This window comes from Heterodontus francisci, chromosome 26, assembly GCF_036365525.1.
Source record: "Heterodontus francisci isolate sHetFra1 chromosome 26, sHetFra1.hap1, whole genome shotgun sequence".
In the NCBI taxonomy this organism is placed as follows: Eukaryota; Metazoa; Chordata; class Chondrichthyes; order Heterodontiformes; family Heterodontidae; genus Heterodontus; species Heterodontus francisci.
Window position 1 is genome coordinate 41,278,722 of NC_090396.1, and position 24,709 is coordinate 41,303,430.

At 43.5% G+C, this 24,709-nt stretch overlaps 1 protein-coding gene across 7 annotated transcripts in view; it reads left to right on the forward strand.

Annotated features, from left to right (window-relative positions):
* LOC137384287 (septin-9-like) overlaps positions 1–24,709 on the forward strand; it is a 413,392-nt gene that overhangs the window by 317,802 nt on the left and 70,881 nt on the right. The window lies entirely within an intron of this gene.

The following is a 24,709-nucleotide window of genomic DNA, read 5'->3' on the forward strand; positions in this document are numbered from 1 at the left end:
CTTAGGTAGTATTGAAAGTGGAAGCCATTCAAATTTTACAAAAGAAAGTCTTAAAAATGATTACAAAGAAAAGAAATCGGAGAGGGTACATTTGAGTATAATTTAAAGCATTCCTTTTAGGCTCATACCTTGGAAGCTAGCCTTAGATAGGTTTAATTGTGAATTGTCAAATGCTTTTTCAGTATGTTGATTCAAAACCAGATGGTGCACATGGAAATGGGATTAAATTTGTTGACAAGTTGAAAATTTTAAAAATAGCCGCAAATTAATTTTTTTTTTGCTGCAATCCTCCTCTCCTGAAATTCTCACTGAACAGTTGGGCGGCACAGTGGTGCAGTGGTGAGCACCGCAGCCTCACAGCTCCAGCGACCCAGGTTCGATTCTGGGTACTGCCTGTGTGGAGTTTGCAAGTTCTCCCTGTGTCTGCGTGGGTTTTCGCCGGGTGCTCCGGTTTCCTCCCACCTCCAAAAGACTTGCAGGTTGATGGGTAAATTGGCCATTGTAAATTGCCCCTAGTGTAGGTAGGTGGTAGGAGAATGGTGGGGATGTGGTAGAAAATGTGGGGTTAGTGTAGGGTTAGTATAAGTGGGTGGTTGTTGGTCGGCACAGACTCGTTGGGCCCAAGGGCCTGTTTCAGTGCTGTATCTCTAAATAAATAAATAAGTTGCATTTCTACTTGCATGTACAGCTAGTACTGGGGTGGGTTTGGGGAGCTGCACTAAAATGTGGCATGACAATAATAGTATGAGCTTTATGATTATATTTTTTAGCGTGTTTACCATGTGTACAATATATTCTAAATTTCAGTTTGAGTGCCATTTATTTCCTTGAATTGCTGATCACTCTTTAGAACCTGTCTCTCATTAATCTTTCTGCCCTGCATTGACTCCTCTTCATGGCTTCGTCTTGTCCTCTCTTTATCTTCCTTTCGGACTATGATCCTCCCCAGCCCCTGGTACATGCCCTACCTTTATTCAGCAGGCTTTCAGCCACCTAGGCAGGTATTCTAGAATTCTCTTCCTAAAACCATTTTCCTTTCACTTTTTAATGCAATCCTTAAAACCTATTTCTTTGAACAAATTGTTGGTCACACCTCCTGATATGTAATTCTTTGGTTTAGTGCCCATTTTTTTCCTGCTCATTTTTGTAAAGCACTTTTGAGTGTTAAAGGTGCCAGAGAAATTCCTGTTGCGACAGCTGTAGTGGCAATTGCAATGTGTAAGATACAAAGAATGTACTGCAGACAGTAACCTGAATGCTTGAAGATTTGAAATAGCATTGACACCATCCACAGTTTATGCAGATAGATTTCAGAGGTTGAAAGATCTGAAACAAAGACTGCAGATTTCAGAATGGATGGAGTGAATCTTTTGACACCGTTTGGACATCAGTATAAACACTGTATGGAATTTGCCAGTGAGGTGCCGTTTGTATCATTCCTTTTTGGCACCACTTAATTCCATTACAAACATAAACTTTTACTTAGGCAGAAGCATAGCAACATGAGTCAGCGATATGTGTCTGCCTTGAGTCAGTTACTAGCATTCTGTCCTCAGAAAACCCTGGGTTCAAGCCTTACTCCAGAGATTTGAGCACATAATCTAGGCAGACACTTACCTGAGTGTCATGATGGAATGCTGTTCTGTTGATTAGATGTTAAGCCAAGGCCCAGCCTGCCCTTTATAGTTGGTGTAAAACATTATATGGAACTGCAGTGAAGAGCAGGGATGTTCTTTGGGTGTTCAGGCCAATATCAACAAACATAACTTTAAAAGAAAGAAAACAGATAATCCAATATAAAAACAGAAAATGCTGTAAATACTCAGCAGGTCAGACAGCACCTGTGGAGAAAAACTCAACGTTTCAGATTGATGACCTTTTGTCAGAAAAGAACATCTTTCTTTTCCATTTATAAGACCTTTCTGTGCACAAATTGGCTGCTGTGTTTCCTATGTTATCACAGGTACATTATAACATATCACAATAGGAACTGCAGGACAGGATTGAAGTGCTTTGGAATGTCCAGAGGTCAGGCTCTATTACTACAGGTTTGTTCATTCACATGAGATTTCAAAATGGGAGGTAGTCCAGTGAAATGTTACAGAACATCACTGTAACAAATTCACAATGGTTATTCCACTTCTTCAGGATCCAGTCTGCTCATATTACCCTTTCTTTTTGAGATCATCTAATAACTGAATAAGGGATACTAGTTCTGCATGTAGACTTGCTGGACGAATTATCAAGCAAGCCCAAGTTGGTTATTGGATGGTTAGATATTGGATAAAAATCTGTACTGTTCCACAGAATAATTTCATGCCAGACTCATAAGCGCATTCTCAAATACAATAGGTGATGTATCTGTTTCCCATAGCATCTATTCTTTATGGGGGAGAATTTTCCCAGCCAAGGAGAGGTGGGTTTTTGTGTGTGTGAGTTGTTAAATCCCTTGAAATTGACATCTGGTCTGGCTCCTGCCGTCTTCTGCATTTCTGCAGGACAGGATTGAAGGCAGGCAGGGACCCCCTTGGATCTGTCTGGTAAGCAATTCAGAATCACAGAATTGTTATAATGCAGATGGAGGCCATTCTGCCCATCGTGTCTGCACCAGCTCTCCAAAAGAGCAGATCCCTCAGTTCCATTCCCCCACCTTCTCCCCTTAACCGTGCACACTCTTCCTTTTCATAAAACACTCTAATTCCCTTTTGAATGCTTCAGTTGAACCTGCCTCCACCACACTCTCAGGCAGCCCATTCCAGACCTTAACCACACTCTGCATGAAAAAGTTTTTCCTCCTGTCACTTTTGCGTCTCTTAACAAATACTTTAAATCTGTGCCCTCCCATTCTCGATCCTTTCTTGGGTGGGAACAGTTTCTCTCTGTCCACTCTGTCCAGATCCCTCATGATTTTGAATACCTCTGTTAAATCACTTTCCAGCCTTCTCTTCTCCAAGGAAAAGAGTCCTAACTTCTTCAATCTAACTTCATAACTGAAATTCCTCATCCCTGGAACCATTCTCGTGAATATTTTCTGTACTGTCTCCAATGCCCTCACGTCTTTCCTAAAGTGTGGCGCCCAGAACTGGACGCACTACTCCAGCTGAGGCCGAACTCGTGACTTATACAAGTTCAACATACCTTCCTTGCTCTTGTACTCTATGCCCCTATTCATAAAGCCCAGGATATTGTATGCTTTATTAACCGCTCTCTCAACCCGTCCTGCCACCTTCAATGACCTATGCACATATACACCCAGGTCCTCTGCTCCTGCAGCCACTTCAGAATTGTACCCTTTATTCTATATTGTCTCTCCATTTTCTTCCCACCAAAATGAATCACTTCACATTTCTCTGCATTGACCTTCATCTGCCACCTGTCTGCCCTTTCCACCAACTTGTCTATGTCCCTTTTGAAGTTCTACACTATCCTCCTCATAGTTCACAATGCTTCCAAGTTTCGTATCATCTGCAAACTTTGAAATTGTGTCCTGTATACCAAGGTCTAGGTCATTAATATATATCAGGAAAAGCGAAGATCCCAGCACTGATCTCTGGGGAAATCCACTACAAAGCTTCCTCCAGCCCGAAAAACATCCATTAACCACTATGTTTTGTTTCCTGTCACTCAGCCAATTTCGTATCCGTGTTGCTACCTTCCCTTTTATTGCATGAGCTATAAATTTGCTCTCATGTCTGTTGTGTGGCACTGTATCAAATGCCTTTTGAAAGTCTATGTACACCATATCAACAGCATTGCCCTCATCAATCCTCTGTTACCTCCTCAAGAAACTCAAGTGAGTTACTTAAACATGATTTTCCCTTAAGAAATCCATGCTGGGTTTCCTTAATTAGCCCACATTTGTCCAAGTGACTATTAATTTTGTCCGGAATAATTTTTTCTAGAAGTTTCCCCACCACTGAAGTTAAACTGACTGACCTGTAGTTGCTGGGCTTATCTTTGCACCCTTTTTTGAACAAGGGTGTAACGTTTGCAATTCTCCTCCCCTCTGGCACCACCCCCAAGTCTCAAGAAGACTGAAAAATTATGGCCAGTGCCTCTGCGATTTCTACCCTCGCTTCCCTCCGTATGCTTGGATGCATCTCATCCGATCCTGGTGCTTTATTCACTTGAGAGCCTTGATCGGCCTAGGTCAGTCGAGCCATACAGACAGCCTATCTAATACATCCTCTTTATCATTTTTTAGCCCTTCAAGTGTCTGAATTACCTCTTTCACCATTGCCTGGGTTGCTGCATCTTCCTTGCTAAAGACAGATGCAAAGTATTCATTTAATATCTCAGCTATGCCCTCTGCCTCCATGTGTAAATCCCCTTTATGGTCCCTAATCAGCCCCACTCCTCCTTTACCACCTTTTGTACGATTTATATGTCTAAGAAAATTAAAGTAACCAAAAAGCCAATTAAGAACAGTTTTGATCCTCATTTCTGGATTTCCCAGCCAGAGGACAAGTTTCCCTACCTGTCAGCGACTCAACAGGGCCACTGAGGAGTGCACAGCAGGAAGAGCTTCTTCAGTGAAAATGACAAGCTGGAAAGAGCTTTGATCAGTGACACTGGAAGAGCTCCACCCATGGCCATAGTCAGACTGCTGCTGCCCAGAGTGCTTTCGCTGCTTGATAGGCGATTACTGACTTGTTGGAAGGCATATCACCTGTCTAGCACTTCACTCACCTTCAGCCGCAGTTCCCTGCTGCTTGCCTTCACCATGGCATGGGAGCAGCTTATAGAAGTCCATCTTGCACCTCTGCTGAGTTGTCAGGAGCAGAGGCCACACCACCAACACCACCAGCTGCAAGCCTCTCCAAAGGATAGAAGGGATGGACACTCCGATCCAACTGTAAGGAGGTGAGACCTCCAACATAGTCTTCAGACAGAGGATCGGCTCGCTCAACCAGTGCTTCAGGAGGCTCAGGCAGTCATGACAGATCACAGCCTGTGCTGAATTTTGGGCCGAAATTTTACGCCCCCCCCCCCCCCCCCCAAAAATGAGCAGGCTGGTGGGGTGGAGATGCGTGTGTAAAATTGAACCGGGGGTTGGGGGGCAGCAGCAAGAGATGGCTCGACTGACCTAGGCCGATCAAGGCTCTCAAGTGGCCAATTAACTGGCACTTGAGGGCCTCCTCCCACCGCCTTGTATATTTTACCCTCAGCAGCCGGATGGCAAAGGCCCCAAGAACGCTGCCTGGTAAAAGCAGGAGGCCTTCTTGCGAGCTGGTGGAGGGAGGTTTGAGGGGGGGGGGTGGGTGGCCCTTTTGATCGGGCACCCTGCGCCCTACGGAGGGCCATCCCCGAAGCTCCAACTGCTGATTGGCTGTCAGCTCCATTAGTCCTGTCCACAACGAACTAAAGCCTGGGGAGCAAAAAATCCCAGCCTGACTCCCCAGGCCTGGCAGAGGTGGTCTCATCCTGACTTTTCAGCTGGAGGGCGAGGCCTCCTGCCCAACTTAAAATTCTGGCCCCTGTCTCTCACCAAGTTGTGCACTCTCTTCACCTGCCAGGAGGGGAAGCAGAGAGGTGTGATTGTTCAGAATGGCTTGTGTGAAGAGGAGGGAAGGACTGTGACGCATGGGTAAAAGAGGGCAATAGGATGAGGGCGAGTGTGAATGTTGACTTCTTAGATGGGAATGTGAGGTACCTGTAGAGACAGGAATTAGTGGAGCTGCAAGCTGTGTTGTGCTGAGGCGTTCTGTGCAGGAGTATTCTGGGAAAGACAGTGTGGGGCTTGATATTTGCCTGTCATGCCCTCCTGAGGTCCTGGATCCTCTTGGTGCATTGTCTCAAGGGTGATGGGACCACACTTCTGCTGACTTCCTTGACCACTTCCATCCACGCCTGCTTGGTTGGAGAAGCTGGTCTCTTCCTCCCATCCTTGAGAAATCTCATCTGATTGCAGCCCCTCGGATCCCGCAGCAGGACCATCAGCTTGAGAGACCTGGGGAGCAGCTTTCCCAAGCCACCTCTTCGTTCCTGTAGTTGCTGCAGCCTCAAAAATCCAAGTGCTGATGAGCTCTTGCAACTTCTGCCAGGGTGACTTTAATTAGAAATCCTTGCTTTGACAGAATGGATGCATTGTCCCGCCCACCCTCTTGAATTGGAGTGCTAATGCTGTGGCTGAATTAAAGAGCTATGGGTAAGCCCACCCATTAGTGAATTGGGTTCGCGACCCAAAAATTGTCTCGCTGTTTTAGCAGGGACTAAGTGCAGAAGATTCTGCCCATACTCTCTAAGATTGTCCAATTACTAGTACTTGTGCCAGTTTTGTGCACTGTACCCATGTCTCATAGAACTAGGTAGAATCTGTTCAGCTTTATTTCATTTATTGTGCTTTTATACTGGTATAGTCAGAAAACTAGTATCTCTAGTTCCCCATGCACAGGTCATCTTGGACTCACAGGCAACCTAAATGAAAACTTCATTGTGATATTAATGCATTTAGCATTTAAAAAAAATGACTATCCTTGTTAGCAGTCTTAGTGAAAGGAAGTTAGAGTTTCTGCTCAATGTCTTGAGACTGGCACGTCATGAACAAATGTAAGCATCCTTCTAAGACCAGTAAAAATTCAGCTTTAATAATTTTAAAGAGAAGCTTTCACGTAATCAGTCTGAGCTAGATTGAAAGCTAGATTCCAGAAATGAAAGGGTGATGTTCCAGTGTACTATACAACTATGCTCCTATCGGTGAAAGGAGGCTGTTGCACCATTCGGTGTAGGCTAGATCTCAACTAGGCTTTAGATATTAAAAGACGGTATTGTAATCCCCTTTAGTATTAAAACCCCCTGCGTCAAACCATGACTGATACTGCAATGCTGGCAGCTTTTCTCAATCAAACTCAAATAATTTATTAGAATAGCAAGTAATCCAGTCTCAGTTTATGAAAAACTGTCTTGTAGTTATGGTCAGATTGACCATCAAAAAATAATTTGGCAGCCAAATAAACAGTGGCGCAGTGGTTAGCACCGCAGCCTCACAGCTCCAGCGACCTGGGTTCAGTTCAGGTTACTGCCTGTTTGCAAGTGGAGTTTGCAAGTTCTCCCTGTGTCTGCGTGGGTTTTCTCTGGGTGCTCTGGTTTCCTCCCACAGCCAAAAGACTTGCAGGTTGGTAGGTAAATTGGCCGTTATAAATTGTCCCTAGTATAGGTAGGTGGTAGGGAAATATAGGGACAGGTGGGGATGTGGTAGGAATATGGGATTAGTGTAGGATTAGTATAAATGGGTGGTTGATGGTCGGCACAGACTCGATGGGCCGAAGGGCCTGTTTCAGTGCTGTATCTCTAAACTAAACTGAACTAAAAAGTGGTTTATAGCAGAAGTTCATAATCATCATTAATTTTGCAAAAGATAAAACTCTATTCTTTTGCATTTTTGTATTATTTTAGCAACATGTTGGTCCTGGTTAGTCATGAAATTTCTGCTTCATACACTGTGGGCTGGAAACTATGCATGGAGTTTCCATCTCCACATTCACTGCCTCCAATGGCTGTCATGTGAGCTGACGATTCTTAATTCTTTTGTTTTGAAACAAGGAGTGTAATAATTTATATATTCAAGCAGCCCACTGGTGCACCACATAACATGCACTGTATAGCAGAATGTAGGTTTATGCCTGCTGTTTTCCTTAAAGGAAGTTTCCAATTTTATTTGGGTCATTTGGGAGAAACACCGAGCAGAGATCAAGAATAAAGCTGTACGCAGAAAGGAAAGTGTCTCTTATAGTCACCCCTGCCACCTCCTAATGAACGCTAATGCAATGGTACTAGCAAAGTCTAAGTGTCGGTTACTTTCTCAACCTCTTGGTAAAGGACTCTGGTGTGGTACCTGGAAGGGAGAATTTTTTTTTTTAGTGTACCAAGAACTCTCCATTTTTACTTTTGGTCATTAGGCTGACTATAATGGACCTCTGAAAATGCTCGCAAGCAATGAAGTCAAAAAGACTGAAAATCATTCAAAATTCATAGTGAAGAAATAGGCACCAAATGTGTTGCTGTTGGAACTTCCATGCATTTGCATAAAAAGATGAGCGTTCAGGAGACAGACAACTGAAGTTCCTGTGGCTTATTCAGTAGTAAAGTATTGTTTGATATGTAATGTCTGTTCACTGTTTTATGCATAGAACTGGAACAAAATCAATGACTGCTCTATTCAGTAGTAGAGTCATCATGACACTTGGAAGTGATTAATAAAGGTCGTTAGCAGCACATAGGACTCTAGCTGATCAACAGTTACAAGACAGGACGGTGGTCAGTGGGGAAAGATGTAAAGATTGGCCATTCTCCTGGTTGTACAGATTGAGGTTTTATGGTAACAACAAAAATACAGGTGCAAACTCAGACTTCTGACAGATGGAAATGTTTGTTTAATTATTTTTCCTTGTCAAATGTAGAGCAGATATGTATCATGAAAAAAGTGACAGATTATTTCCAGACAACAGCATTAATGATTTCCTCTTCAAACTGGAGGTTAAGTGTCTGTCTGTCTCCTTCCCTTTTGTAGTTGAAGTTGGAGAATACTTTTAATTTTGTTGAAACAAAGTGCTATTTAAAAACATTAGCACATTCTCATGGTAGGTTGGATGATAAATAAATAAACTTGTAGTTGTTTAGCACCCTGTTACATCTCTTGTAAACTCTCATACCCACACAATTGCTACTGCTCTGCAGCCAAATGTGATTGCTATTTTCTGCAGAGGAAGATCCCAAAAACAGCAGACCAGTTGGTTAAAAGAGGAATGTTGGCTGGGACACTAAGAATCCCCTCTGCTCCTCCTTTGATCACAATGTTGGATTTTTAACATTCACTGGAACAGAAAGATGGAGCCTCCGTTTAACTTCATGCAAAGAACATCATCTGTAGCAATGTTACACTAGATTATCAGCTGTGGTTACATGCTGAAGTCCTTCTGTTGGACTGAACAATGCATTTTCTGATTCGGGTGACAATGCTGTCAGCTATGCCTGTCTGTTTTGTTGCTGGTTATTATTTAGGACCGCATGTTTTTCACGGTCTATAAAATTATAATTAACAATGAATTTTGTGGTTTATCGTGACTTGGGGAGAGATTGTAAAATTTTTACTTTGCAGACTTTCACAAATCTCATGCAAAAAATGCAGCCTGTCAGATACCTAGAACCTGTTTGTTTAAATACTGAAAAACACTAAGCTTCAGGACCATGCTTACTCCCATGCAGGGCAGATATAAAACACTATTTCTCTAGCATATACATAAACTACTATGGGATTTAACAGCCCTAATAATTATGGTAACTTATCATTACAGTCGATGTTTAGAGTAGTATGCATTGGAATATTAGGAATTTCTCGAGCTTAAGCAAACCGAAGTGTTATCCTGCATCACCAACTCCCACTCATGTTGCAAGATCTCTAAAATTACTGGTAAATACTGAACCTGCCCACTCTGAACTCTATCTGAATTTTGTTTCTAACAGCAATCTCCAAACACATACTCGCTTGATTGATGACTTGCATTGTAAAGTGGGTAATGATTACTCCTATATTAATGCCCCTTTGTTCATTCTTTGGAACTCCACACATGACTTGGAACAAGTAGGTGTGGGTTTTACTTTGCCAAAGTTGAAGAGCCTAGCGACTACGGTTAGGTAAGTGCGAACTAATCTGCTTGATAATGTATAAATTTTTTAAAATAATGTATCTGTATGCCAGGTGCACCCTATTCCTTACTTTTTGCAGTCTCCTGCATCTTTTATCATATTATGGGATATTAGCGTCGTTTGCTGATGCCTGGCAGTCTTGTGGATTTTTTTTCATTATCAGACAACTGAATTTGCAATAAATCCTGAAAAGTTGTTTTGTTTAGTTATTATTACCCTTAATGTTTTAGTGACTGCAGGTTAGTTGCAAGGTAGTCTAAACTTTTGGTACTTTTTTACATCTGCATCTACACAGTAATACACAAGAGTAACTGGAAGTACTTTGTTTTAGATTTTGTTTTCCTGAGAGTCGTTTACTTAAATTATTCATACTGATTCATAATCCATGGCAGGAAGTTGCCCATCATCTTTTTGGAAACTTGCTAGATATCCATTTGTGAACTGAAGCCATCACGACCTCCGATCATTTTAAATGAAAAATACGAGATATGAATCCCCAGATCAATTTAATGAATAACAGGACAAGATTTCACATTTTAAGACTTTTCCTTTTAAAACTAAAAGAAATCTCCAATTAACTAAATAGTACTTTGCAAGTAGTTGTTCTTTACTTTAGTTCTTTACTTATTCAAACTCTTGAAAAACTCATACCACACTTACAATTTACACTGTCTTTTTGATGATATCCTTTGTGGTTCAAAGTCTCAAACTCCTCCCAGTTGCAATGGGTTGGATCTTCCAGACTTTTCAAAAAGCAATATTCTCTTTGTCACTTCTCCGAGCACTTCCAACCTGGACATCCCTGAATAGTGTGATTTCCGGCAATCCTGTGGGTCCTTTACTCCAATGCAAGCTTCAACTCTCAAAACAGGTTCAAGTCTTTTTTTATATTCGTTCATAGGATGTGGGCGTCGCTGGTTAGGCCAGCATTTATTGCCCATCCATAATTGCCCTCTCGAAGGTGGTGGTGAAGTGCCTCTTGAACCACTGCAGTCCTTGGGGTGTAGGTACACCAACTGTGCTGTTAGGAAGGGAGTTCCAGGATCTTGACCCACCAACAGTGAAGGAACAGCGATATAGTTCCGAGTAAGAACGGTGTGTGGTTTGGAGTGGAACTTGTAGGTGGTGTTCCCATGCATCTGCTGCCCTTGGCCTTCTAGGTGGTAGAGGTTGTAGGTTTGGAAGGTGCTATCGAAGGAACCTTTGTTGTATATCTTCAGAGAGCAGGTGTTCTCTCTCGCTCGCTCTCCAGCTGCCACCACAGGGTGCCTTCTCTTGCAGCCTGCCTTGAGGCTGCACCTCAATGGGGTGCCCTTCTTGTAGCTTGTTTGCTTTCAGAAGTCTGTACAATATATCTAGACTCAGAAGTCAATAGATTATTGCTGTGACAAAGCCTCTTGGGCCTGTCCATTGTTCCCAGATGTTAACACCTGCCTGGTACATTAGCATTTTCCCAATTACTGACTCACTTTATGAGCCAAAATTCTGTGAGGGCGAAACCCATTGTTCTTCAGGTGTTAGTGCTGTAGTCTCTGTCTTTGTCTTTGATCTGTGTTCTCTGTTGTCCTGGTAACCTTTCGCAGAGTGGAGGTGAGGTCACCTGACCTTCTGGACTCCGTCTTGAACTTTTAAAAATCGCAATTTTTAGGACAGCATGTTACACGGTCTAATGTTCATAACAAACCAGAAATCCAAATGAGTAACTTTTTTCTCCCAGCTTTAAACGACTTGAGACATACTTCATATGCCTTGTCTTTTTCATTAATGTGTCAGCACAATTGTGCAGAGCAAATACACTGACAGTTTTATAATTTTTTTTATGGTTAATGGTAGCCTTTTGTTCTCAATCAGTAATAGTTTAGAGTTGAGGTTAATTGGTCTCTCTTCCTTGCATATGTGAGAGGAGAGTGAAAAGAATGCATTAAAAGTAAGCTTTCAGATGAATTAGGGCACTGAAATTGAAAGTTTTAATATTCAAGTATGAACAAAAATGTTGAGATCCGTGAATTGGAAAACAATCTTGCATAATGTAAGTATATCTGCATATCTCTCAAATCTCGATCAGCCATGTACCTTATTCCACCTGTGATTGAATATGTATCCATATTAACGCTATGCCACCTTGTAGGAGCCCTAGCAGCACTGAAGTCAAGGGGTGGGTGGGGGCGGGGTCACAGGGGAATCATACCGGATGTAAAGGAAGACGTTTGTGGTTGTTGGAGGCCAATCATAACCCCAGGACATAATTGGAGGAATGATCCTCAGGGCAGTGTAATCAGCCCAACCATCTTCACCTGTTCCATCAAACACCTCATTCTGTCAGAAGGTCAGTTGTTTTTTTGACAATTATAGTGTTTATCTCCACTCCCAATTGCTCCAATAATGAAGCAGCTCGTAATATTCCACAACAGAACTGGATAATATTCCAGCTTGGGTTAGAACATAGAACAGTACAGCACAGTACAGGCCCTTCGGCCCACGATGTTGTGCCGAACCTTTAAGCTACTCTAAGATCAAACTAACTACCTACCCTTCATTCTACTATCATCCATGTACCTATCCAAGAGTCGCTTAAATGCCCCTAATGTATCTGCTTCTACTACCACCGCTGGCAGCGCATTCCACGCACCCACCACTTTCTGTGTAAAGAACCTACCTCTGACATCTCCCCTAAACCTTCCTCCAATCACCTTAAAATTATGCCCCCTGGTGATGGCCCTTTCTGCCCTGGGAAAAAGTCTCTGGCTATCCACTCTATCTATGCTTCTCATCATCTTGTACCCCTCTATCAAGTCACCTCTCATCCTTCTTCGCTCCAATGAGAAAAGCCCTAGCTCCTTCAATCTTTCTTCGTAGGACATGCCCTCCAGTCCAGGCAGCATCCTGGTAAATCTCCTGTGCACCCTCTCTAAAGCTTCCACATCCTTCCTATAATGAGGCGACCAGAACTTAACACAATATTCCAAGTGTGGTCGAACCAGGGCCTTATAGAGCTGCAGCCTAACCTCGTGGCTCTTAAACTCAATCCCCCTGTTAATGAAAGGCAACGCACCATACGTCGCCTTAACAACCCTATCAACTTGGGTGGCAACTTTGAGCGATCTATGGACATGGACCCCAAGATCCCTCTGTTCTTCCATACTGCCAAGAATCCTGTCTTTAAGCCTGTATTCCGCATTCAAATTCGACCTTCCAAAATTAATCACTTCACACTTTTCCAGGTTGAACTCCATCTGCCACTTCTCAGCCCAGCTCTGCATCCTGTCGATGTCCCGTTGCAACCTACAACAGCCTTCCACACTATCCACAACTCCAGCAACCTTCGTGTCATCGGCAGACTTGCGAACCCAGCCTTCCACTTCCTCATCCAAGTCATTTATAAAATGGTTGACAAGAGGCAGATCACATTTATGCCACATAAGTGCCAGATAATAACCATCTCCAGCAGGAGAAGGGGCAACCACCTCCCCTTGACCTTCAACAGCATCACCATTGTCTAGTTTCCCCACTATTAACATAACAGAGATCACCACAGACCAGAAGCATAACTGGACCAGCCATATCACCATTATGGCTACAAGGGCAGGGCAGAGGCTGGGTACACTGATAAGTGGCTCACCTCTTGACCGCTCACATCCTCTTGACCATCTACAAGGCTCAAATCAGCAGTATGATGGAATATTCACTACTCACCTGGCTACCTGGATAGGTGCAGCAGCAGCAATGCTTGAGAAGCTCAACATCATTGACCAAAGAGCCATTGACTTGATTGGTGCCCCTCCACTGGACTCAATGTGTGCTGTTTGTGCCGTACAATGGTCAGAGTATGTACTATCTAGATGTTGTGCTGGAACAACTAACCAAGGTTTCTTTAACAGCATCTCCCAACTCCAGCAAGAAGATCATTGAAACATCTTCACCTCCACTTTAAAACCCTGACTTGGACATACTCCCTCAATGCTGGGTCAAATTTACCTACTTAACAGCATTGTGAGAACATCATCACAAAGACTGCAGCACTTAAGGAAGGCCCACCACTACCTTCTCTGATAAAGCAAGGCTACCTCACGCGAACCCGACCAGACCCGACGATGTGTCAGGGTCGGATCTCTCTCTTCTGGGTTCGGCATTTGGGGTCTGGTTGGGCTGGACGCGGACATGGTGTTGCCTTGCTTAGGGAGGGAACTTCTGCACGATTCTGCAGGAATAGCCTGCCGCCGGAATGGAGGATCACAACATTTGGACAAGGTATGTTTGATATAATTAACTTTATTACGGTAGTTGGGCCAGGTCGGGAAAAAAAATCAAAGGACTCCAGGCCCCGTTCGGGTTGGATGTGGTCGGGTCGGGCCCGGTTTGGCTTTCAGTTTCATACCCGAGCAGGCCTTTATTTTCCAATAAATAATAGACAATAAAATGTGGCCTTGCCAGTGTCACCCATATCCTGGGAACAATGTTTTTTAAAGTTTAGCTGGCAGATAGGTAACGAGCACAATAATATATTCCTCCACTCCCCACAAGATCAGTAGATATTTAATGGCTGCATATGCTCTAAAGATCATGAGCCAGATTTTCTACCCATTTGCCTATAACTTGGAAGAATACCTAGTGTTAAATTTTTCCCTTTCCCAAGATTACATGCAATTGAAAGTAAAATAATTTGAAGTGTGTACATTTACAAACATTCACTTTGTTGATGAGGGTGGACTAGGCCACAGACCCTCCCTGCAGTGTGAAGCATGTGGGAGAGTGGGGGGGGGGGGGGGGGGGGGTGGCAAAAACTTGAGGCAGGAAGTCCCACCTTGGGGGGAGGGAGTGGGGGGGGGGGCCTTCCAACCTGCTCCCGCCTCCGCTGCCACTTTACACAGGGTGGTGGTGGCGAAAAACGGCCCGCCCGAGACCAATCAAGGTCCTTAAGCGGCCACTGCCTGCCAGCACGGGGATTTTACCCGTGGCTGGTCGGGCGGCCCAAGCCTAAGAAAAGCCGCCTGACGAAAGCAGGAGGCTCTCTAACGGCCTGGGGGAGGGGCCTCATGATCGGGCACCCTGTGCCAACACCCAACACAACCCCAGTCCCCCCCAGTCGACCACCCTTGCCTCGTCGGGGCCCGACCGTTGCCCCCCGTCGAGGCACCAAAAACTTACCGTTGTTCTCTGGGCTCCCCGACGACATCTTCTTGAAACAGGGCTGCAGTCCCAGCAGTGGCCACCTCTCCTGATGGCACTGCTAGGACTAAGAACTGCCAGCCCACTGATTGGCCGGCAACTCCATTAGGTGGGATTTCCTGCCTCAAGCAGGTGGAAGTCCCGCCTCATAACATTTAAAGGCCGGGGAACCGCAAAATGCGGTCGTATCCCCAGGCCAGGCGGAAGCGGGCTCGCAACCTACTTTTCAGTCAGTGGACGGCTCATGTCGACCGAGGGAAAAATCCCGGCCAGTGTTTCTGGTGCAGGCAAGATAAGCAAGAATTTTAGAGAGTTTGGAGAAAAGGTTGGAGGAGCAGCAAATGCAGTCACAGGAAGGAAGTTAGTAGGTTGAATTACCTGGAAATCTGCAAGTTTGCTTTTTGCCTTAAATTAATTTGACTTTCATTGCACCCAGTGAAGACTCGATTGCAAAAGAAGTAGTTGTCTTTTGTGCATTATTGCTCTATTGTTAATGAGAAGGAATATTTCATTAAAGAAGTTTATCCATAATAAACTTTGTATTTAAAGTTAGCCATAAATCACTATTCCATTGTAATTTGGTATAACTAATTCTCATAATTATCAATACAAATACATGTTGGACGGTACAGTCAGTTTGCATATCTATCGTGCTCACAAAAATGTCTCCAAATGCTTGACAGGATAGTGGATAGACTTGTTCAACAATCTGCCGCATGTATCTTGACCCACATCAGCACCCGCTCTCAACACACATCCTCATTGACCAGAATTGCCTCCTGGTACATCCCATTTCAATTCCTTCCTCATTTATAAATCTCTCATAGCCTTTACTCAACCGATGTCTGCAATCTCCTCCAGCTTTATCTTGCCTCCTGAATGCTTTGTCCATCTGTCTCCAGCTTTTCATTGATTGGCTTCTCTTGTCCCAGCATTGGGGCAAAGCTTCCAGCTGCCTCAATCCCACTCTTTTAAAACTCCCCACTCAACTTCTCTGCCCCTCCACCTTCATTAAAAATCTCCTCCAGATGCATCTGTTTGACCAAATTTTTAGCTTGGTGTCCTTTCTCATTTCAGCTAACTGTGAATTGTGTTCCTTGCATTAAAATTCTACATAAATGCAAACTACAGATTTTGTTCCTAGCTTGCAAACCTCAAGCTGTATATCAAAGTTGGGTCGAATTGATGAGCCCTGTCCAAAAATCATGGGAGATGGCAAGTCCCAACTTAAGAAACCAGCTGGATGATCCATTAATAAATGTGGGAGAAAAATATCCTAAGTTTGTGTTTTGTCACACCTGTGTCTGCGAACGCAGCATGAAGTCCTGTGACATTGACTACGAATCACGGAGTCAGTTGCCTGTGATCGCCAGAGCTGGCGGACAGCTATAAAGGCAGGGCTAAAGAGAAGCGACTTGAAGAGACTTAGCAGTTGGCAGGAAAAGAGACAGAAGTGTAAAGAAAGCCAACTGTGTAACAGCCCCGACAACCAATTTTATCTGCAGTGCCTGTGGGAGAGCCTGTCACTCTAGAATTGGCCTTTATAGCCACTCCAGGCGCTGCTGCACAAACCACTGACCCACCTCTCGGCACTTACCCATTGTCTCTCGAGACAAGGAGGCCAAAGAAGAAGGAGGAGTCACACCTGCCAGTGTTTGAACTGCGGATACATGGTAGCACAACTATTGCAGACCTAGGTTTTTTAAATTGTTCTAGGCATGAGTATATTCCACCCTTTTATTAAAAAAATTTTTTTTTTAATATATATTATGCATATGTGTGTATTTAATTCTATATGCCCTTTCCCTGGCCAATTCCATGCCTGCTCGACTATTTTCATAGAGATGAATTTAATTTTCCATGTTATTTTCTACACTGTAAAGAACACCAGACCAAATAGCAGATGTTTTTGATGACCATCTCAGTTCGAAGAAGGCCAGAGTTAATATTTGAGGTTCACCTAATGAGGGTGAATTTGAACATTGCTGAGCTCTGAAATAACGCTGGCCTGAGTTATACATTGACTTAGAAATACTTGATTTTGTGGCATATGATTCAAAAGGAAAACATTTAGCATGGATTTGTAAAAGTGTGATGGTGTGCATTTACAAAGATTGGGGCAATCTGCCTCTGAAAATGTCGTCATCTTTTGACCATTTACTTGCCAAGAGAAAATGAAGTATTTTTACAACAATTAGCAGTCCTACTGCCTAATATATAATCAGGGAAGGATTTTGATCTATGAACTGGACATGTTGAATATGTTAACTAGGGTTCCTTTTTCCACAAATATCAATAGTTTTGTTGAGAAATATATGCTCTGAATTTTTTCAGATGACTACAGTTTTGGTAAAAAGACTTAAAATGGAACTGAAATCTTAATTCAGTGGTGAATCTGTATCGTGCTTTTCAGATTGGATCGGGTGACACTGGAAAGGTGGTATTTAATGCCCATTGCTATTTTCCCTGAGGAGGTGGTAATAAGTCACATTCTGGAATTCTTAGCCATATATGTTTTTGTATGTGGCTTGCTAAGCCAGTTCAGATGGCAGTGTCAACCACACAGGAGCAGAACTAGCTCATTCAGCCCCTTGAGCCTCTTCTGCTAACTGGAAATCTCATGACTGATCAGCTCCATTTGCCTCCCTTTGCTCCACATCTCTTGCTACTCTTACAAAAATCTATCGATTGAAATCTTGAAAATTGTAATTGACCCAGCATCCACAGCCTTTTAGGGGAGCGAGTTCCAGCTTTCCATTTCCCTTTGTGTGAAACAGTACTTCCTGTTTTCACTGTAAAGAACATGGTGTCGTGTTGGATAGGTTAGGGGTGTTAGCTTGCCTTCCCTGAAGGGCCTTGTTTATCCCAACAATCCAGCACCTTAAACTTTGAGCTAAACCAACTAAATTGAATTTTGGAGAGTGGTGCTATCAAAGGTCAATCGCCCCTTCAAATTATGTAATTTGTAGTTGTTAAACAACTCGAGGGCTAATGGGAGGTATTGGACTGGAAATATCATCCATTAATGTACCATTTATTGAGTGAACTAAAAGCCAGGTGGTTTTTATTTCAATGTCTTCACTTATCAAAATGAGAATTAGTGACTTTTTTCCCCAGCCAATATTGTCGTCATGTGCTACCAATAGATTATGTCCTTAAATTGTAGCAAATGACCAGTGTTATTTTCTGTGCAGCCGACAATGTGCTGTAATCCAGCCTCAGACATATCCTGCCTATTGCGCCAATTTTTTTTTTTGTATCCGTCACCCAGGTCACTTCTCAGTGAAACTATAGTTCAGTTGGAAATTCTGGGCACTTTGCAATGTACATGAGTGCGCAGTATGAATTATGTTGAAGCTATCCACTGTTCCTGCTTTGATCAATATGTGCACAATTAGTTGTAGAGTCATAGTCATTTACGGCATAGGAGATGGCCATTCGGCCCAAGTCCATGCCAGCTCTCCGCGAAGCAATTCGATCAGTCCCACTCCCCTGCTCGATCCCCATAGCCCTGCAAGTTTATTTCCTTCAGGTGGCCACCAGATTTCCTTTTGAAATCATTGTCTCTGCTTCCATCACCCTTACAGGCAGAGTGTTCCAGGTTGTTGCCATTCGCTGCGTTTTTCAAAAAAAAAGATCTTCCTCACATGTATCAAGTCTTGCCCAAAACCTTAAATCTGTGCCCCCTAGTCCTTGTACCATTAGTTAATGGGGACATTTTTTTCCTTGTTTAACTTATTTCAGCCTTGTACAAATCTCCCCTCCTTTGCTCCAGGGGGGAGAAAAAACCCAGCTTTTCCAAACTCACCTTGTAACTGAAGTCCCCCATCCCTGTAACCATTCTGCTAAATCTCCTCTACAATCTCTCAAGGACCCTCACATCCTTCCGAAAGTGTGGTGACCGGAACTGGATGCAATATTCCAGTTGGGGCCTAACTGGAGTTTTATAAAGGCTCAACATAACTTCTTTGCTTTTGTACTCTATGCCTCTATTTATGAAGCCAAAGATGCCATATGCTTTGCTAACCACTCTCTCAATATGGCCTGCCACCTTCACAGATCTATGTACATACACCTTGAGGTCCCTCTGTTCCTGCACACTCTTTAGAACTGTGCCATTAAGTTTATATTTCCTTCTGCCAAAATGCATCACCTCATGGTGTTCCGTATTAAATTCTATCTTCCACTTGTTTGCCATTCCGCTATCCTATCTGTCCTGTTGCGGCAATTCGTATCATCCTCACTGTTTGCCACTCCTCCAAGTTTGCTATCATTGGCAAATTTTGAATTTCTACTTTGTATTCCAAGATCCAAGTCATTTCTATGTAGCAAAAATGCCAGTGGTCCTAGCACTGACCCTTGGGGAATACCACTGTCGACCATCCTCCAGTCTAAAACCCAGCCATTTACCACGTCTTGCTGTTTTCTGCCCTTAAACCAATTTTTCATCCAATTGGATACTGACACTCCTATTTCCCTTCCTATTTCGTGAGCCTGAATTTTGTTGACCAGCCTTTTATCTGGTGCTTTATCAAACACTTTCTTAAAATCCATGTAGAGAACATCCACTGTATTCCCTTTATCAACCTTCTCTGTTACTTCATCAAAAAATTCAATTAGATTAGTCAAGCATGATCTGCCTTTTACAAATCTCAACTGGATATCGTTTATTACCTCAAACCCCTCCAAGTGCCTGTTGATTTTTTTTTTTTATTATTTCTAAAACCTTACCCACCACTGATGTTAAACTAACTGGCCTTTAGTTACTAGGACTGTCTTCATATCCTGCCTTGAATAAGGGTGTCACATCCGCCACTCTCTAATCCTCTGGCACCTCCCTTATATCCAGGGAAGATTGGAAGATTATGGCAAGCCCTACCACTATCTCCATCCCCACTTTCTTTCACAATCTGGGATGCAAGCCATCCATACCAGGTGACTTATCTACCCTAAGCATAACCATCCTTTCCAGCATCACCTCCCTCAATTTTTACATTATCCATTGTCTCTACTCTCTCCACTTCTTATATTTTGTCAGATTCTTTCTCAGTAAATGCCAATACAAAGTACTCATTAAGTATTCTGGCCTTGCCCTGTGCCTCTAAGCATATATTGCCCTCTATGTCCCTAATAGGCCCCACTCCACCTCTTACTACCTGCTTACTATTTACAAGTCAGGAGAAGATTTTTGGGTTCTCTTTTATGTTGACTGTCGGTCTATTCCATATTCTCTCTTTGTCAGTCTTATTTTCCTCTTCACTGGCCCTCTCAAGTTACTGTATTTGGCTTGGTTGTCGCTTGAAGAATTCATCTGACATGCATCATACAATCTTTTTTTCCCCATCATAATCTCTATCTCCCTTGTCTTCCAAGGTGCCCTGTTTTTGGTTCCCCTACCTTTCGCTCTTGTTGGAATGTGCCTAGCCCTGTACCTGTAGCATCTCTTCCTCAAAGATAACCCATTTTTCTGTTAGCTTTTCCTGTTAGTTTTTGTTTCCATTTTATCCTGGCTTGATCTCCTTTCATTGCATTGAAATTAGCCCTCTTCCAATACACCTTTCTACCTTGTATTGTTCCTTGCTTTTCTGCATTACTAGTCTAAACCTTATTATACGTTGATCACTCTTACCCAAGTGCTCCCCCCATAGACATTTGGTCCACTTGGCCCACCACATTTCCCAGCACCAGATCCAGTGATGCCTCTTTTCTAGTTGGGCCGAGAACATGCTGATCAAGGAAGTTCTCCTGAATGCAATTCAGAAATTTCTCCCTGTTCCTTTCCCATTACTATTAACATTATCCCAATCAATATTTGTATAGTTGAAGTCCCCCAATGTCACTACTCCAGAATTCTTGCACGTCTCTGATTTCCCTGCAGATTTCTCCTCTCTCTGTCTCTCTCGCACTATTTGAAGGCCTAAAGAATACTCCTAGTAGCATGATCATCCCCTTTTTGCTTCTCAACCCTAACCAAATGGATTCTGTATTTGCCTGCTCAAGGGCATCCCCTCTTTCCAACATTACAATGTCTTCCCTAATCAGAACTTACACCCCATCTCCCTTTTTCTCCTTCTCTATCTTTTCTGAACACTTTTTATATTCTTGCATGTTAAGCACCCAGTCCTCACCATTTTTAAGCCATTTTTCTGTTATAGCAGTACATTGTATTCCCATACTGCTATTTGTGCTTATAGCTCACCAACTGTATTCACCACATTTTGTGTTTACATTCATGCATCGTAGTCCTGTCTTTACATTCCTTGTAGCCCTTCTCAGTGTGTTCCTATCTACTCCCTTCTCTAGTCCTGTCTAACACTCTCACATTTATGCACCTTATTTCTTTTTTCTACCATATGCTGATAACCACCCCCCTACCAATTTAGTTTAAGCCCTCCCCAACCACACTAGTGAACCTTCCTTCCCCTTTAACTTCCTCCCTAGCTCCTGAAACTTTGACCATAGCACCTCGATGCTTGTCCTCGCAATGTTGGTACCAACGTGTACCAGAACATCTGGCTCGCTCTCTTTCCCCTGCAGAATATCCTGCACCCTCTCCATTATGTCCTTTACCCTGGCATCAATTGTATATCAATGTGTTTACATGCAGGTGGAGGGCATTAATTAGGGTTTCACATGAGCACGAAATGAGAGACACTTATTAAAACTGGTCTGGTTGAGTCAAGAGGTGTATGCTTACAATATTTCACTCTCTAAATAAATGTTAGACTGGGGAATGATTGGCTGTAGTACTACCTTTACCAGCTGGCTTTCTAGAGTATAACATATGGATGTGTTTTAAAGAATTCTTAGTATTTCAAAGGTTGGTATTGGAAACCCTTCAGGGTCACTAATTTCACAAGATTCCATTGTTCAAGAATTTTTAAGCAGTATTGCGAATTAATACATTTTACAATCCACTGTCTGTGTGATAAATAATGGTTTAAGTCTGGTAGTTTTGTCTCTTACAAAATGCATAAGGAATATTAATTTAATGAATAATTCTAGATGTTCTGACTCAGTTTGACCTTTCAATACCTGAGGTCCATTGTGATGTCATTTAGTAACGTGGTAGTATTCCAATGGCCTAGATTTTGTGGTAAGCCTAACAGTGAGGCTATTGGCATTCAGCGTTAGTGAAGTGTAAATTGGACTGCAAGGTTTGGCAGCTGCACATGCACAGTTAAATACAGAAATCAGGAAGTTGCTGTCCAATTTGCCCTGCTCCTCCAAAAGCTGTTATACCAGTATCTTGCCCAGAGACTCAGCATTGAAGCACCTGGAATAGCGTGAAGTTGCTCTAGTTGTGTGATAGACACAGCAAACTTGCAGAAAAAATTGGGACTTGTCCATTCCAATGTAAGTCAAGTTTTAATGGCATGATAAGTATTAATTGCTGCCAAACAACCTCGCTGGCACTGAAATTAACTTCTACATGTGTGGGTTCTAATTCCTTTAGATTTTAATCATTGTTGGAGACTTCAAAATAAAACCTTGATCTTTCTGCCACTGTTATCTCTGTCAATGCCATCTTTCTTTCTGTACTTGATTTGGCATTGAATTATCTTTTCTAATAAACAGTTCCTGTCTTTGCGTGTATCAGTAAATATCGTTCAATCTGATTGGTTAAGAAGATACACCGTTGTTTGCCCTATGCACACAGGTCCCAGATCCCCTGTAAAAGGCACTGTTGGTTTTCTAATCCAGGGCAAAACCCATAGACGGTCTCTGGGCAAATGTAAGTGAAATGAACAGCTGTTGCTAACTGCAAAATCAGGGCCGTTGATATGGGGTGTGATTTGCAGTTCTGATCAAAATATTTCCAACTATTAGATTAACTACAAGATTGTACAAACTTCACAGACGGGATCTTGTTGCGGGGCTCTCAGGGCCGGGCTGGACTGAAAAGGCAGGGGAGCCCCGCCTTGGTCTTTTCATGCGACCACCCACTCCCCACTCCCCACTCCGAGTGTGAATCTCTGTTGTTCCAGAGGCGAAGTTTCGGGTGCCAGGATCACCGTCTCTTTAAAGATGGGGATCCTGCCTCCAAGAGCTTCTGGTCAATCAGAGGGCCAGCAGCTCAGTATCTGCAGCACCACCAGGAGTGGTGGCCACTGCCAGTACTGCAGAGGCCTTGAACCCAGATCTTGGGTAAGTGAGGCAGGGATGCCGGGGCCAGTCTGGAAGGTGCAGGCGAGGGCAGGTGTGGGTGTGGCTGTGAAGTCCAGGGGGTTGGAGATTTTGCTGGCCACAGATTGCCCACCCTGCATGGTGGAGGCACCACCTGCTGCTGGTAAGATCCCAGCGGTGGTGGGAAGAGGCTCTTAAGTGGTCGTTAAGAGGCCTATGGGTGGAAAAGCCTATCCCACCCCTGGCAAAATTGTTTGGTGGCGGGGTAGTGATGGGCCCTCCACCTCCGCCACCCATCGCGATTCTGTGGGCCCCCATCTCCAACTCTGCCTCGGGGTGGCCCATATAATCCAGCACCACATGTGAAGTTCTGGTAGCCTGGTATGCCTCTGCTATTTCACCAGAGCAAAAAACAAACTTCATCCACTACTGAAGATTGCTAGTTTCAAATTAAAGGATGAGTTTTCTGCATTTATTATTTGTTGGAAAGATTTTTATTTGCTTATGACAATTTACGTAGCATTGTCAAATATCTCCATGTTATGAGGTCCTCTCTACAGAGAGTGAGATATATGTCCTGAAGTTATACTGGCTAATTGTGGCTTGTATACAGTGAAAACCTTCCAAGCTGCAGGTTATTTCAATCTGTTCTCAAGTTAAAAACCCTTAATTTGATTTCATGAAACTTCAATCTTGAAAACACTCCTCAGTCAGTAAAGAATTAGATTTAACTCTTTTTTTTTTGGATGGGTATTGGTGGGGGGGGGGGGGGGGGGAGGGGGGGTGGGCAGAGAAAGTCCGAGGGGGAGAAAGATACATCGGAGTAATGGTTAACATGCAACGTTTTCGGACATCCTTGTGACCTCAAGTGTTAATTGTATTATAAATGTTACTTCAGACTTTGCAGTGTAAAACTTAGCTATCTATCTATAGGCAGTCCCTCAGAATCAAGGATGACTTGCTTCCACTCAGGTCCTGTGCATTTTAAGATAATTAACGAGCCCGATGCGCAGTCCACAGACTCTACCACATGTAAGGCAGATGGTGTTTGAAGGATCAAGTAGATGAATTGCGTGGGGTGGTGGTGGTGGGCTGTGTTCCTTCCGCTGCCTGGACTTGGCCTTCACTTGCTCCCGACAAAGTGTCTCAAGTTGCTGAATGCCTTCCCGGATGCTCCTTCTCCCAGGCCAGGGATTCCCACGAATTGATGGGTGTGTTGGATCTCTTCAGGGATCCTTTGAAACAATCCCAAAGTGTTTTCTCTGTCCTCCTGGGAGTCTCTTGCCACAACAAAGTTTGGAGTAGAGCAATTGTTTCGGGAGCCTGGTGTCAGGCATGCAAACGACATGACCCACCCAGCAAAATGGTTTTGGGAGATTAGCACCTAACTGGGAATGTTGGCTTGGGAGAGGATGCTGACACTAGACCGCCTATCCTGCCAATGAATGTGAAGGATTTTGTGGAGACAGCATTGTTGGTATTTCTCCAATGCCTTGAGATGCTTGCTGTGGATTGTCCAAGTATCCGAAACATATAGCCGAGCGGGAATCACTGCTGCCCGGTACAACATGACCTTAGTCCAGGTTTGAGGTCCTGATTCTCAAATACTTTTTCCTTGAGATGGCTTAAGGCTAAGCTGGCACTTTGTGGATTTTGTCATCTATGTCTGCCTTCGTTGAGAGGAGACTCCCGAGATCTGGAAAGTGGTCCACGTTTTCCAGGGTCTGGCTGTGGATCTTGGTTGGGGGGTGCGGTGGGTGAAGGTGTTGTG